Raw genomic sequence first — 12,586 nt, forward strand, 5'->3', positions numbered from 1 at the left:
GTCCATGGGTGCAACGAAGATCCCCGCACCACAGTGGGGAACCCAGACTGCATGTCGAGGAAACGACGCAAGTCTTGTGTTGCGGGAAAAGAAACAACACATCGTTTGTGGGCGCCAGAAAATCCGACGCACACCCTCTCTTTTTTCACGTAACCTCCTCCTCTGCGATCTCCGTGAATGTAATTTTTGACGCACATCAGGTACTTTGACAAACCAAGCATTAACTGTTGACTTCTTATCTAAAGACTATTTTACAACTTCTGAAATTTATATTTCAACTTGTACTTATTGCAATTCTTGATCGTTTTGACCATATTTTAATCAGATAAATATTCCATATTTTTCGAAACCTGTGTGGTGTATTTTTGTGGTGTTTATACAGTGTTATTGCATGATGTATTGCACAAATACTTTACACATTGCCTTCTAAGTTAAGCCTGACTGCTCAGTGCCAAGCCACCAGAGGGTGGGCACAGGATAATTTGGATTGTGTGTGACTTACCCTGACTAGAGAGGGGGTCCTTGCTTGGACAGGGGGTAACCTGACTGCCAACCAAAGATCCCATTTCTAACACTCCTATAGAGAGGCCAACAAGACTACAAAGACGTAAATCTCCATCAAACCAGGATCCTTCCTCTTATCTTTATGAAGTAAGTGCTTCTTTGTTTTGTGGCATGTCCTCATATTCCTTGGCATCAAGAACGCGCCATCAAAATCAGCAGGAAAGCCACTGGGGGGCCCTTTGGAAACTGTCCATTATCCTGGCATAAGGGGGGATGACATATGCATACTACTGAGGTAGACGGCGGGGGGCCAAGTGGGCACATCTTACAGGTGATTTGCACATTTGCATAGTCTTAGCAATTTAAAGGGAGAACCATGTTATGTAGGGGAGGGGACTTGCACAGCCCCCCTCCCCTGGCAGATTTTGCCCGTGGGGCCCCTATGCCCCAGGGCCCACCACTTTTCCATGGGGGAGGGGCGCTGTGCAATCCCCATCCCCCAGCCAATTTCAGCCTTGGGCATCCCACCCCGGGGCCCACCACTATTCAGTGGGGGAGTGGGGCTGCATGGCCCCCATCCCTCAGCCTATGTCAGCCCCGGGGACCCCATTCGCCGCAGCCCACCTTTATTAAATGGAGAAGGGGGGCTGTGTGGCCCCCTCTTCCTGGGCCAATCTCAGCCCCAGGGACCCCATCCTGTGGGGCCCAGCCATCTCCCTTAGGTGCCCCCAAGGCACCCAGTGTGCAATAAAACTACGAGTGGAGCCTCAAGGCCCCGCCGTCCCAGCCGGCTCCCCGCCTCCTGTGGGAGCCGCCATTGCTTTTGCACGCAGGAAGCTGCTAAACATGCAGTTTTCTGTCTGCAAAAGCAATTGTTCCATCTCTTTCCCTGCCCGCATCTCTGCTGGACGAAACCTCTGTTTCCAGCGTGCAAGAGCAATTTGACAGCTCTTGCTCACTGGCAGCAGAGGGTTTCCTCTGACTTGGCAGGAGCTGTCAAAACTCCCGCCAAGTCAGAGTAAACAGCTGTGTCCTGGGCTGGGCACCCCAGGACGTAGCAGAAGCTGGCTGTAGAGGGTGGCAGTCTCCAGGGCAATTAGTGTCTCCTCGAGAGGGGCAGCCCCCTCCTACATTTTAACTTAGCCCCAGGGAGGTAGTGGTCCCTGGGGCCCTGCAACGGACTCCCTACATGGTTTTATTTTAGCCCCGGGGAAGTGGCGGTCCCTGGGGCTGCAGGAGGGGCCAAATGCGCCCCCTTAGTTGCACTGACTTGGCCCAGGGAGGTGGTGGTCCCTGGGGCCTGCAACATACCCCCTACATCATTTTATTTCAGCACCGGACAGCTGGTGGTACCTGAGCCCAGGGGTCTGCAACGAACCCCCATCACCATTTTCCTTCAGCCCCAGGGAGGTGGCAGTCCCTAGGGCTGCGGGGGGTGCGTAGCCTGCCTGCCTGCATATAATTGAAACAGCCCTGGGGAGGAGACAGTCCCTGGGGCACAGGTGGTCTGAAGGACCCACCCTTTTATGAATCGGGCATTTTGCCCCTGGGAGGTAGTAGTCCCCGGGGCGTGGCCCTCCTCATGCTATTGAATTGAAGCCCCAGGGAGGTGACAGTCCCCGGGGGCATAAACAAGCCCAGGAGGGGGTCCCTGTGCGCCCCCTCCTTTATTTCTTATATGCCCCGGGACCTGGCCCATCCTGGAGCTTTACCAAAACAAGCACAGGAGACCGTTGTGATGTTGTTGTGAATTTGCATGCTTTGTTGCCCTGGCGGGGTTCCTCTAGGACCCCAATAGGGGTTAAGGAGTCAAGGTGTCCCCACCCTGGCCCCTGTTCCTTTATTTATATTTGTTTCTGGGACTCGGCTGGGGCTGAGTCCTAAGATGGCTGCCATAATTTCTTGTTGGGAGCCAAACAGATCTCTGCACAGGATCGGTAGGATCTGTGAAGCCTTTGTGCCTCTAGATATACAAATTTGGTTTTCCTTTAATTTCTCTTAAGCTACTGAATGGATTTACACCAAATAACAAAAATCTCTCTTTCACCACTACCACAGGTGCAGCAGGCCGGCAGTTACAGAGACCCTTTGTGTTAACACACTTACCTTTGTTAGCAGACTGAGGGATATAGATTTTATATCTCCTCTGAGCTTCCCTACTTAGGGATGGGTCACAATGTTTTATTTTTCATAAGTAGACGTGACTCACAGAAGTTCAGGATTAAGTCACACCTAGGTCTAGAGTAAGAATCTAAGGGACTAGGGGTCCTGACAAAATACACAAATTTACACTTTTGCACCTGTCCTCAGAGGGTTTTGGGTTCAAACAGTCTTCGTAGCTCCTCCTGGCTGTATCCCATCCCCTGCAGCTACAAACAACATTGTCAGACCATTCCCACTGTACCCCAGCTCTGTGCTGCATCATATGGTGGGAATCTTGGGGTCCCTCTTGTGTGATGGCTTTCAGCACACTCTCCTCTGTCATACTCTGGCCCTTGGATTACTAAGCCCTTCCAGTGCCACCTTCCCTGTTATACTCTGCCCCCTGGTTTAGTTAACCCCTTCCAGCGCCCCCTTCCCTGTCATATTCTGCCCCCTGGTTTAGTTAACCTCTTCCAGCGCCCCCTTCCCTGTCATACTTTGGCCCCTTGGGTTACTTAACCCCATTACCCGCCTGTGACTGAGCCTTCATCGCTCCTAAACCCTAAAGTCTCCCCATTCTCACTCTTCCACCATGTCACTCTCTTGTATTTCTTAATCTAATCTTAGTTGGATGGGATTTATTTTATACACTTCTACAGATGTGACCGGGACTTGGCATATTATAGCACATCCCACTAGGAAACACCTCATAACATTTGACAGAGCACAGTAGGCAGAACCCAAGCACTCGTACAATGCACCTCAGATAGTCCACACAGATGGGTATCACCCAGTGGTGGCTGGCACCCCAAATATTTGGTGGGCAGCCACTGACCAGCAGTGCCTGGTCAACGTCAAAGATGTAAGTTATAAGCGTGAGTCTTACAGTGCATCAGTGGGTTAAAAAGAATACAATAAAAATGTACCCTCTGCATGCTCGCCTTCGGTCCTCCTCCTTTAGTTCCTTGGCACTGGTCTGGTTTGCAGGCTGCAGCAGTTCTCTACGCCAATCTGAACTCTACTGTCATGCTGCTTGTTGGGTTGTGTCTTGGAATGGAAAGGATCATAAGGATTGCTTAGCAACGTGGAATGGAATGTGGGATTTGGAGGTGTAGATTGTGAGCAAGGACAGTTGCTGACTGGAACTGCCAGGGTTGGTAGCATTATACTTGACTGAAATAAAAGCTTTGGAAAAAGAACAGGATGGTGTCTTTTCAGTGGTGATGAGGATGGGATACCTTTGGTGAGCCAACCCTGGCATAGGAACGACGCCCTATATATAAAGTGTCACTGGAAGTGTGGAGAGAGTGATCTGGTGTAAGCAGTTATGGACACACGGGCCCTTTGGCGAATATGCATTACTGCGCATCTACAGCTTTCCTGATGCCGGAGGTGTGTGAGCTGAGGAAGCAGAGTGCGAACCCTGGGAGTGTCTAACCGCTAAGGTGTAAGACTTTTACAACCGTGGTGAGCTAGGAGACGGTGGGCCAGTTGGAAGGGGTGCCATACTAGAAGAGCCTCTAAGGAATTTGGAAGGGGCTCCAAATATATTTGGTACTGTTGGATAATCACATCGTCAGATTGACCAGGCAGCGACATGCCATGCGTGTAAGCTGAGGTTAAGAGAGTGCATGGGATTTTTGAAGTGGTATTTTTTTTTTTTTTGACGGCGAAGTTAAAGTTATTGTCGAGGTTTACCTCGCGCTATTTTTTAGGTTTACCTCGCGCTAAGTAACCATTTGAAAATTACCATTATGAGTGTCTCTCGCAGGTGGTAACAGGAACTCGCGCACTGGAGCCTCCGTGTGACTGCCGATATCATTGTGGAGGCATTGTGTTAATTTGCATATAGAGAAGCTAGCGTAGCAGCATTATGTTGCTGAAACAAGGGCAACCAACTTTAAAAAAGGAACGGATAGTTTCACAACGAGGTTGACATCGCCGGATCGAATCTGACAAGGGCAACCAACTGCAGAAAGTGTTGTTGCAGCAATACGTTGCTGAAACAAGGGCAACCAACTTTAAAAAAAGAACGGATAGGTTCACAACAAGGTTAACATCGCCGGATCGAATTTGGATTGTTTTTTTGGGGGGGTTTCCCATTCCTGTGCATGGAAGATTTTTTCAGATATATTAAATTTCGAGCTGGAAGGAGAATATAGGAACTATTTAAACGGAACAATGATCCTGAACCTGGGAGAAAAGTGAAGAGAGTGTTCTGGATGGACAATAGTAATTGTTTTTGATTACTGCCATTGCTTTGTTGGTGTTATTTTTGATATTATATTTTTGTGGCAAGTTTAGTTAAAAAGTATACCATGCAGTCAATTGCGTCTCCACCCACATTTTTGGCTGTACCTGGTGAACCAAGTATGTCTTGGGAGGATTGGCGAGAAGCATTTGAAACGTATTTAGAAGCTTTGGGAGGAGCTATTTTCACTGCTAAAAGGAAATTAGCTTTGTTGAAACATAATTTGGGGGTAGAGGGTAGGAAAGTATTGAAAACTTTACTGTGCGATGGAGTTGTTATAAATGGCGATGGGTCTGATGAGGAAGTGGACGATAATGATGTGTACATTAGAGCCATGGGGGTGTTGGAAAATCATTTTAGTAAGAAAGTGAGCATAGTTGTGGAGCGTCACAAGTTTTTTTCTAGAATGCAAGCACCTAGTGAGTCAATTGATCAATTTGTAAGTGCATTATGAACTTTAGCAAATACGTGCAAATTTAGAGATTTGCATGAGGAAATAATTAGAGATCAGTTGATAAACCGCACTAGGAATTAAAAAATTCAAGAGAAGTTGTTAAGTTTAAAAGATCCATCGTTAGATGAAGCGATAGTTATTGCAAAACAGATTGAAGATATGTCGAGATAATATAAAAGAGTTAGGAAAAAACGATGCATAAAATGTAACTGTGCAATAGGTTAATAAAGTCAAATGTAGTAAAGACGACAGTAATAGGGATGGGAGGAAATTTTTTTATAGATGTGGTAGTGTAAAGTATTTGGCATTTCCAGTGAATTGACCAGCTAAAAGTGCCAAGTATTTCAAATGTAACAGGATGGGGCATTTTTTGAAAGTGTATAACCAAAAAAGGATGGTGACTAAAAAGAAGAGTGTGAATTGTTTGCGAAATGATAATCAAGATTTGGAACTAGTTTCATCTGATAATGATGAAGAAAATGACCGTGTAAAAGTGTTTATGCTAGATGATACCACCACAGAAGAAGAGTCGTATAAAAGTGACATTTTATTTTTGTGAAATGATCGGTACAGACCTCCGAAGTGTGTTGTGAGCCTGAATGGAGTATCAATCAACATGTGGGCGGATTCATGTTCCCCGTTTACGCTTGTTGATGAGAATACGTGGCGTAACATGGGAAAGGTAAATTTATCCAAGTCTAAAGTTGAACTGGTCGGGTATGGTGTTAGCAGAATACCAGTTGTAGGATGTTTTCAAGGGAAGATAGTGTTTAAACAGAGAGAAATAACCTGTTGTGTGTATGTGGTGAAAAGCGGCAAGTGTCTGTTGGGGTGGAATGAGCAGAGGGCGTTGGATATAGTGCTGAATCCAAATACGGATGAACAAGTGTTGACTGTAGAGCATGGAAATTTAGAAGAAGGAAGATGGAAGTCGGAGTTCCCGTTGTTGTTTGGGGACAAGTTGGGTTGTCTTAAAAACTTTCAACACAAAATAATTTTGAGAGAAGGTGCGGTACCAAAAGTGCACAAGGCGAGAGGGGTGGCAGTAGTATTGAGGGATGCACTAAAAGTTGAATTGGCAAGATTATTGGAATTAGGGGTGATAGAAGAGGTTGAATCTTCAGAATGGTTGAGTCCGGTAGTGTTGGCTCAAAAACCGAATGGCAAGATCAGAATGTGCGTGGACTTGAGGGATCTGAATGATAATATATGGATTGATAGACATCCTATACCCAATATGAATAAATTACTGGCCAGTATTCAGGGTGGAAAGGTGTTTTCTACCCTTGAAGTGTCTAGTGCATACCATCACATTTTGCTACATCCAGACTCAAAGCATCTTACCTCTTTCATTACACCTGAAGGGGCATTTAGATTCATACGGATGCCTTTTGGTTTGGCATCGGCTTCGGCAGTGTTCCAAAGAATTATGCAAAGTTTATTGGGCAATGTTGAAAATGTAAAAAAAATTCAGGAGGATGTGTTGGTATGGGCAGAGAATGTGCATGGACATGATAAGGTGTTAAGGAAAGTGTGTTTAATTCTGGAAAAGGCAGGATTGACGGTTGAGATGAAAAAGTGCAAGTTTGAGTGTCGGAGTGTCGAGTACCTTGGTCATCCTGTGTCTGGGGATGGTATCAAACCGAAGGTTGGTCTAATGGAGGCGACTGAAATAGCACCTAGACTGATGGATAAAAATCAATTAAGGTCATTCTTGGGTTTGGCTGAATAGTATGGCAAGTTTGTAAATAATTTTGCTGATATTGCTCAACCATTGCGTATGTTGATGAAGAAGAATCAGAAGTTTGAGTGGTCAGAGATGTGTCAACAAGCATTCAGTAATTTGAAAAGTTACATTATAAATGATGTTGAGTTGAAACCATTTGTTACGAACAACCATACGATAATATCTACTGATGCCAGTATGTATGGATTAGCAGCAGTGCAAATGCAAGTAAAGAAGGGGAAGGAGCATGTGATTGCGTTTGCCTCGAGAACTCTGAAAGGTCCGGAAGCTACATATTCTGCGATTGATAAAGAAGCTCTTGCTTGTTGGTAGGGGGTCCAACATTTTATAAATTATGTGTGGGGAAGAAGGTTTGAATTACTAACGGATCATAAACCTTTAGTTGACATCTTTACAACAAAGGGTGGTAGACGAGCATCTTCTAGAAAAGCTAAATGGTTGCATAGGCTGCAAGAGTATGATTTTACAATCAAATATGTCCCTGGTGAGGCAAATGTGAATGCCGATTGCTTGTCGAAACTGTCGATTGAGGGAGCGGAGAAATAGGAGGCTGAAGATTGGGTGGTAGCAGACATAAGAGACATTCGAATAAAAGCTATAGGTGAGGATATATGGAAGACAATAGTGGAGTAAGATGTGATAATGCAAGCATTAAAAAAACAATTGGACAAACATTGGTCGGAATTAGGAGATGTTGCCAGTGTAATATCGGATTTTAAGAATGTATGGTCAGAAATATCTGAACAAGAGGGTTTGTTGAGGAGGGGAGACAAAAGTGATTGTGCCGGGCAAGTAAAGGGAAAAGGTACTGGAAGTTTTACATGAAGGACATGGTGGTATGTCTAGTATCAAAAGAACGGCCAGAGAGGATTTTTGGTGGCCAGGCATGGATCGGGATGTTGAAAGATTTGTTAGGAATTGTTTGAGTTGTGCATGTAGCGACAAAACTCATGTTGGAAAGAGAACTCCAGTCGTTCCAATACCATTTCCACGTAAGCTGTGGCAGAAAGTTGCTATGGATGTGTGCGGTCCATTTGAGCTGGATGGAAGTGGTAAAACGTTTGCTATTGTCATGATGGATTACCATTCGTAAAGGCCGGAGGTCAGTATAGTGAGGGATGTTAGATCAGGCATGATTATTAAAGTTTGTGAAGAGTTATGGAGAAGGGAGGGGTATCCTGAAGTTGTAGTGACAACTAATGGTCCGCAGTTTACATCAACTGAGTTTTAGGATTATTTGGTGAGCTGCGGTGTTAAACATGTTAAAACGGCCATAGCGCATCCTAGAGAGAATGGATTGGTGGAGAGGTTCACCAGAGTGTTGGTGGAGAATATTCAATTGTCGCTTTAAAATGGGTTGGATTGGAAGAAGGAGATTAAAGATTTCTTTTGGCGTTATCGTACCACCGCACATTCTCTCACTATGGAAACACCCTTTATGTTGTTAAAAGGTAGGAAACCTTGCACTAGAGCTGTACCTGGTTGGATGGGCAAAGCAGGGAGAGGAAAGGTGAATGAAGGGAAATTATTGAGTCGTGTGGTAGAAATGCAAGGAAAGTATGATGGTAGAGGTAGAGACGAAATGATGGAGCGTAAGTTGGAAGTGGGAGATTGGGTGCAGACCAGAGTGTGGAAAGAACGAAAAAGGGGTCATCTAAATGGTCTGTGCGTAAGCAGATAACAAAAGTGAGAGGATATAGTGTGGAGTTGGATGATGGAAGGAGATGGAATGGGAAAGTGTGGTAAATGCAGTGAGTTGTAGTTGGGAAGGTGGAAGAGTGATAAGGATGTGAGTAAGGATGGAAGTGTTGGGAGAAGGACGGTGTTGAAGAAGGAAATGAGAATTTTAAGGAAGACAAACTATTTGAAGGATTATATTACCAATTAATGAAGAACAACAGTTTTATGTTTTTTTATGCACTTATGTGTTCCACATTTGTTTTAAGTTTTTGTTATTTTGTCTAAGTTTGGTTTTTACAATATATCATAGTAAATGTCAAAGTGTTGGTTTAGGAGGGGAGATATGTTGGGTTGTGTCTTGGAATGTTAAGGATCATAAGGATTGCTTAGCAACGTAGAATGGAATGTGGGATTCGGAGGTGTAGATTGTAAGCAGGGACAGTTGCTGACTGGAACTGCCAGGGTTGGGAGCATAAAAGCAGTCCCAGGACTGGCTGCAGAGGGTTGCTCCTGCAGGCACTGGGGGCCTATGCCTGCTCTCCACTCAGCTGTCTTTGGGGGGTGGGGGGTAGCGCTCCTCTGCCCTAATGAAGGGGCCGCCCCTGGTACAACCCAATTCAGAGAGTCCACACAGTTTGAGATCACCCAGTGGCAGCTGGCACCCCAAATATTTGGGGGAGCCACTGACCAGCCATGCCTGGTCAATGCCAAAGCTGTCAGTCATGGCTCATTATAAACATAGTTTATTATGAACCACGACTGTGAACTCTGACATTGAGGCTGAAGGTAGTGCGAGTGCACCAGTGGGTTAAAAAGAATAAAATAAAAATGTACTCAACCACTGCATGCATTGGCCCGCCTCCGGTCCTCCTCCTTCAGTCCCACAGTGCTGGTCTGCAGGCTAAAGTTCTCCATGCCAATCTAAACGCTGCTCTCATGCTGCTGATCTTAGCAACATAAGATAAGTGCCAGGATTGGCTGGGGAGGGCTGCTCCTGCAGGCACTGGGGGCCTGTAAGTGGAGAGGTTTATACTGCGCATGTCAGGCTGGCCGTCGCAAGACACCCAGTCAAAGTGACATGCACACTGTAAATTGGTGGCGTGAGCACCACTCTCCTGCTGCCAGTCAGCGGCAGTGGCCCTGCCCCCAAACACGATTCAGGCTGGAAAAAGGGAAAAGCGAAATGGTAATAAATTCACTTGATTACCATTTCGTTTTTCACCTTTGTGCTGCACTGGCAGCAGTGGGGTGATGCTCCTCTGCCCTAATGGAGGTGCTGCCGCTGGTATCACTGTACTCACAACAGGACCAACCATGATAATGTAACAAAGTTGGAACGCTGCATTGTGTGAGGGAGAAGGCAGGAAAGTGCCATATCTAGCAAGATATGGCACTTTCCTGCTCTCCCTAGCACTGGGTCACTTTCAGGCTGCCTAGCGCCATGCACACCTTTGTGTCATAGTATCAAGTGCCTACATCATGTCTAGCTTAGATTCTGAACTAGTAGGGTATCATTCCAGTACAACATACTATGCCTAGACAACTTTAAGACTTTTCCCACTTTGTGTGCTGTACTGTGCAGCTCACATTAAGTGTCAGAAAAGTTTGGGAAAATAAAAGTATTTCTCCTTTTTTACGCCTGCCTCACAGAAGCATTATTTTTTTATGCAAATCCAAGTCTACTAATATTTGTAGATGGGATTTTGCATCAACATTCATGGGTGGTTGCATGGGAACGCCCATGTACCCACCCATGTTACGCCTCCTTGACACAAAGTAACGCAAAGCTGCACACAGAGCAGCTTTGCGTAACTTTCAGACAACTTTCCAGTGCAAAACACATTTTTGCGCTGGGAAAGTAATTTCAAAATAAAGATTCTGTACATGTTTACCTCACTTTTGTGACACAAACCCTCCGCAAAATGTTAGTAGATCTGCCCCAAAGTATTTGTAGATCTGGGCCTTAATCTCAAAGTTAAAAAAAAAATCTAACTTTGTTTAATCACGTAATTCCATGCTCATGCAAAGCACCCTTATGCCCTTGGTTCGCAGTAAAAAAAGATTGGTAGCACAGTAGTGCCTTTGCGACCCCTGACCCCGGAGGCAGCCAATTCAGTGCCAGTGACACAGCCAGTTGGGGCTCCACTCTCTGTTTTCTGTCAATTTTTATTATATACTAATAAACTATCATAATATTTGCTGTTAGTGTAATGGAAATGGGGTACAATTAGATGGAATATGCCCTAACACTGCAGCTGAGGTCATCAAAAATGCATTTAAATGTATGTTGCGTGCGTGCTTGCGGGCTAGAGTTTGTTTATGTGCGTGTGTGTGTTTGTGGAAGTATGTGTGTGTGTGAGAGAGAGAGAAAGTAGAGGCCAAGGGCGCCTGATGTCACTTTTGCTACCCCTGGCATGTTGGTGAATTGACGTCCATGTGCTTCGAAGTCATTTCACATCGTCCTTAACGCTCACCCGGCTCAGTGCACTTTAAGAGTGGAAGCCCGTGCTCTTTCCAAGGGGGCTCCCTTCCCACTAGTCTACCCGGCCCTCACATGACCACGTGTAGCCCCCACTTCACGTGATCGCACGCCCAGTGACCACCCTGTCACAGTGGAAGCCCCTCGGGCACGCTCGCCTCCACCACACATGATAAAAGGCACTGCCCGCGGGCATCATGATGGCAGCCAGGGGGCCCCCACTGCACCCCAACGCGCACATAGGAGTAGATTTTGACTCTTGTTTCCCGAGCACCAGCCCCGGGGAGATCCCACACACATGATCACACGCAGGCGGCCCAGGACCCCGACACACGGGGCAAGCCTGACACCTCGTACCCAAGAAGAAGCACGCCCCATCCCGCTCCCCTGCGCCGCCGGCAGGACTCCGGGGGCCCTGGCACAGAGAGGCTGACTGGGGTGCGCACACAGTGCGCCACGGGGCGTCAGGCCTCTCTGCTGCCGGGGTCTCAGGTAACAGGAAACTCCCTGTCCCCAGGGGCAGGGAGAAGCAGGACACCCATCCCAGTGTGTACCGAGGCCAGGGTAGCATTACTGCGACATCTGGCCGATTTACTCAGGTGGCACAAAACGACTTAAGAATGCTCTACTTTCCTTAATATTAGGAGCTATTTTCAGGAATTGTTTAAACTAAACCTGTTGTCATCCATTTAAACTTTGACGGTATTAAAATATTTTCTGCCTTGCCTTAGTGTATCTTGAGTCCCTCAAAACGTGAAAATCACTTTCGTTTTATTTGCTCCGGTGCTAGCATACCTTGACATTTTTGCACCAATGAGCACAGTGCAACCATGGTTAAAGCATAGGTTTTATACTAGGACACTCTAACAGCACAAAATTCTGTGCCTTGACAAAGGATGACCCTTTACCACTTTTTAGGTGTGTTGTACAGTGCAGCACACATGAAAAGATGGATAAGGTTTGGAGAAAAAAACATGTTTTCTCCAAGTTCACGTCTGTTTATGGCGCTATATTAGACTAATTGCAACTCTCAATCTAGCCTATCTCTGAAAAAAATACAGTCTACCCACATTCTGCCACACCCGGCCACTCCCTTCAATCTTTGTTATAGTATTTTGTGATCAAGGGTATTGAATTCACACAGAACACACTCATCCATCATGCACAGGACAGTATATGTTAATTATTATTGTAGTATTACTGTGGTACTGCTGTCATACAGATGATATTCTGGCACTAGTCGTCCTCACCATAGATTGCTTCAAATTTGTGCTAAATGAGTATGCTGTGAAAAGATGTCCTTTTCTGGAACATACAGTTTTTAAAATT

General features: G+C 45.8%; 2 protein-coding genes across 3 annotated transcripts in view; one reads left to right on the forward strand and one right to left on the reverse strand.

Moving 5' to 3' along the window:
- The window catches only part of LOC138296798 (zinc finger protein ZFP2-like), a 40,781-nt gene extending 36,278 nt beyond the window's left edge, over positions 1 to 4,503 (reverse strand). The window contains exon 1 of one of the 2 annotated variants that reach the window (XM_069236238.1): positions 4,397 to 4,503. The gene's annotated coding sequence lies outside the window, so the exon portion shown is untranslated. Of the gene's footprint in view, positions 1 to 3,572; positions 4,351 to 4,396 lie in introns of those variants that run through there. The other variant, XM_069236239.1, reaches the window with a different exon arrangement.
- Positions 1 to 12,586, forward strand: part of LOC138297156 (zinc finger protein 729-like) — a 355,358-nt gene that overhangs the window by 195,890 nt on the left and 146,882 nt on the right. The window lies entirely within an intron of this gene.

This window comes from Pleurodeles waltl, chromosome 5 (genome assembly GCF_031143425.1).
Source record: "Pleurodeles waltl isolate 20211129_DDA chromosome 5, aPleWal1.hap1.20221129, whole genome shotgun sequence".
Lineage (NCBI taxonomy): Eukaryota > Metazoa > Chordata > Amphibia > Caudata > Salamandridae > Pleurodeles > Pleurodeles waltl.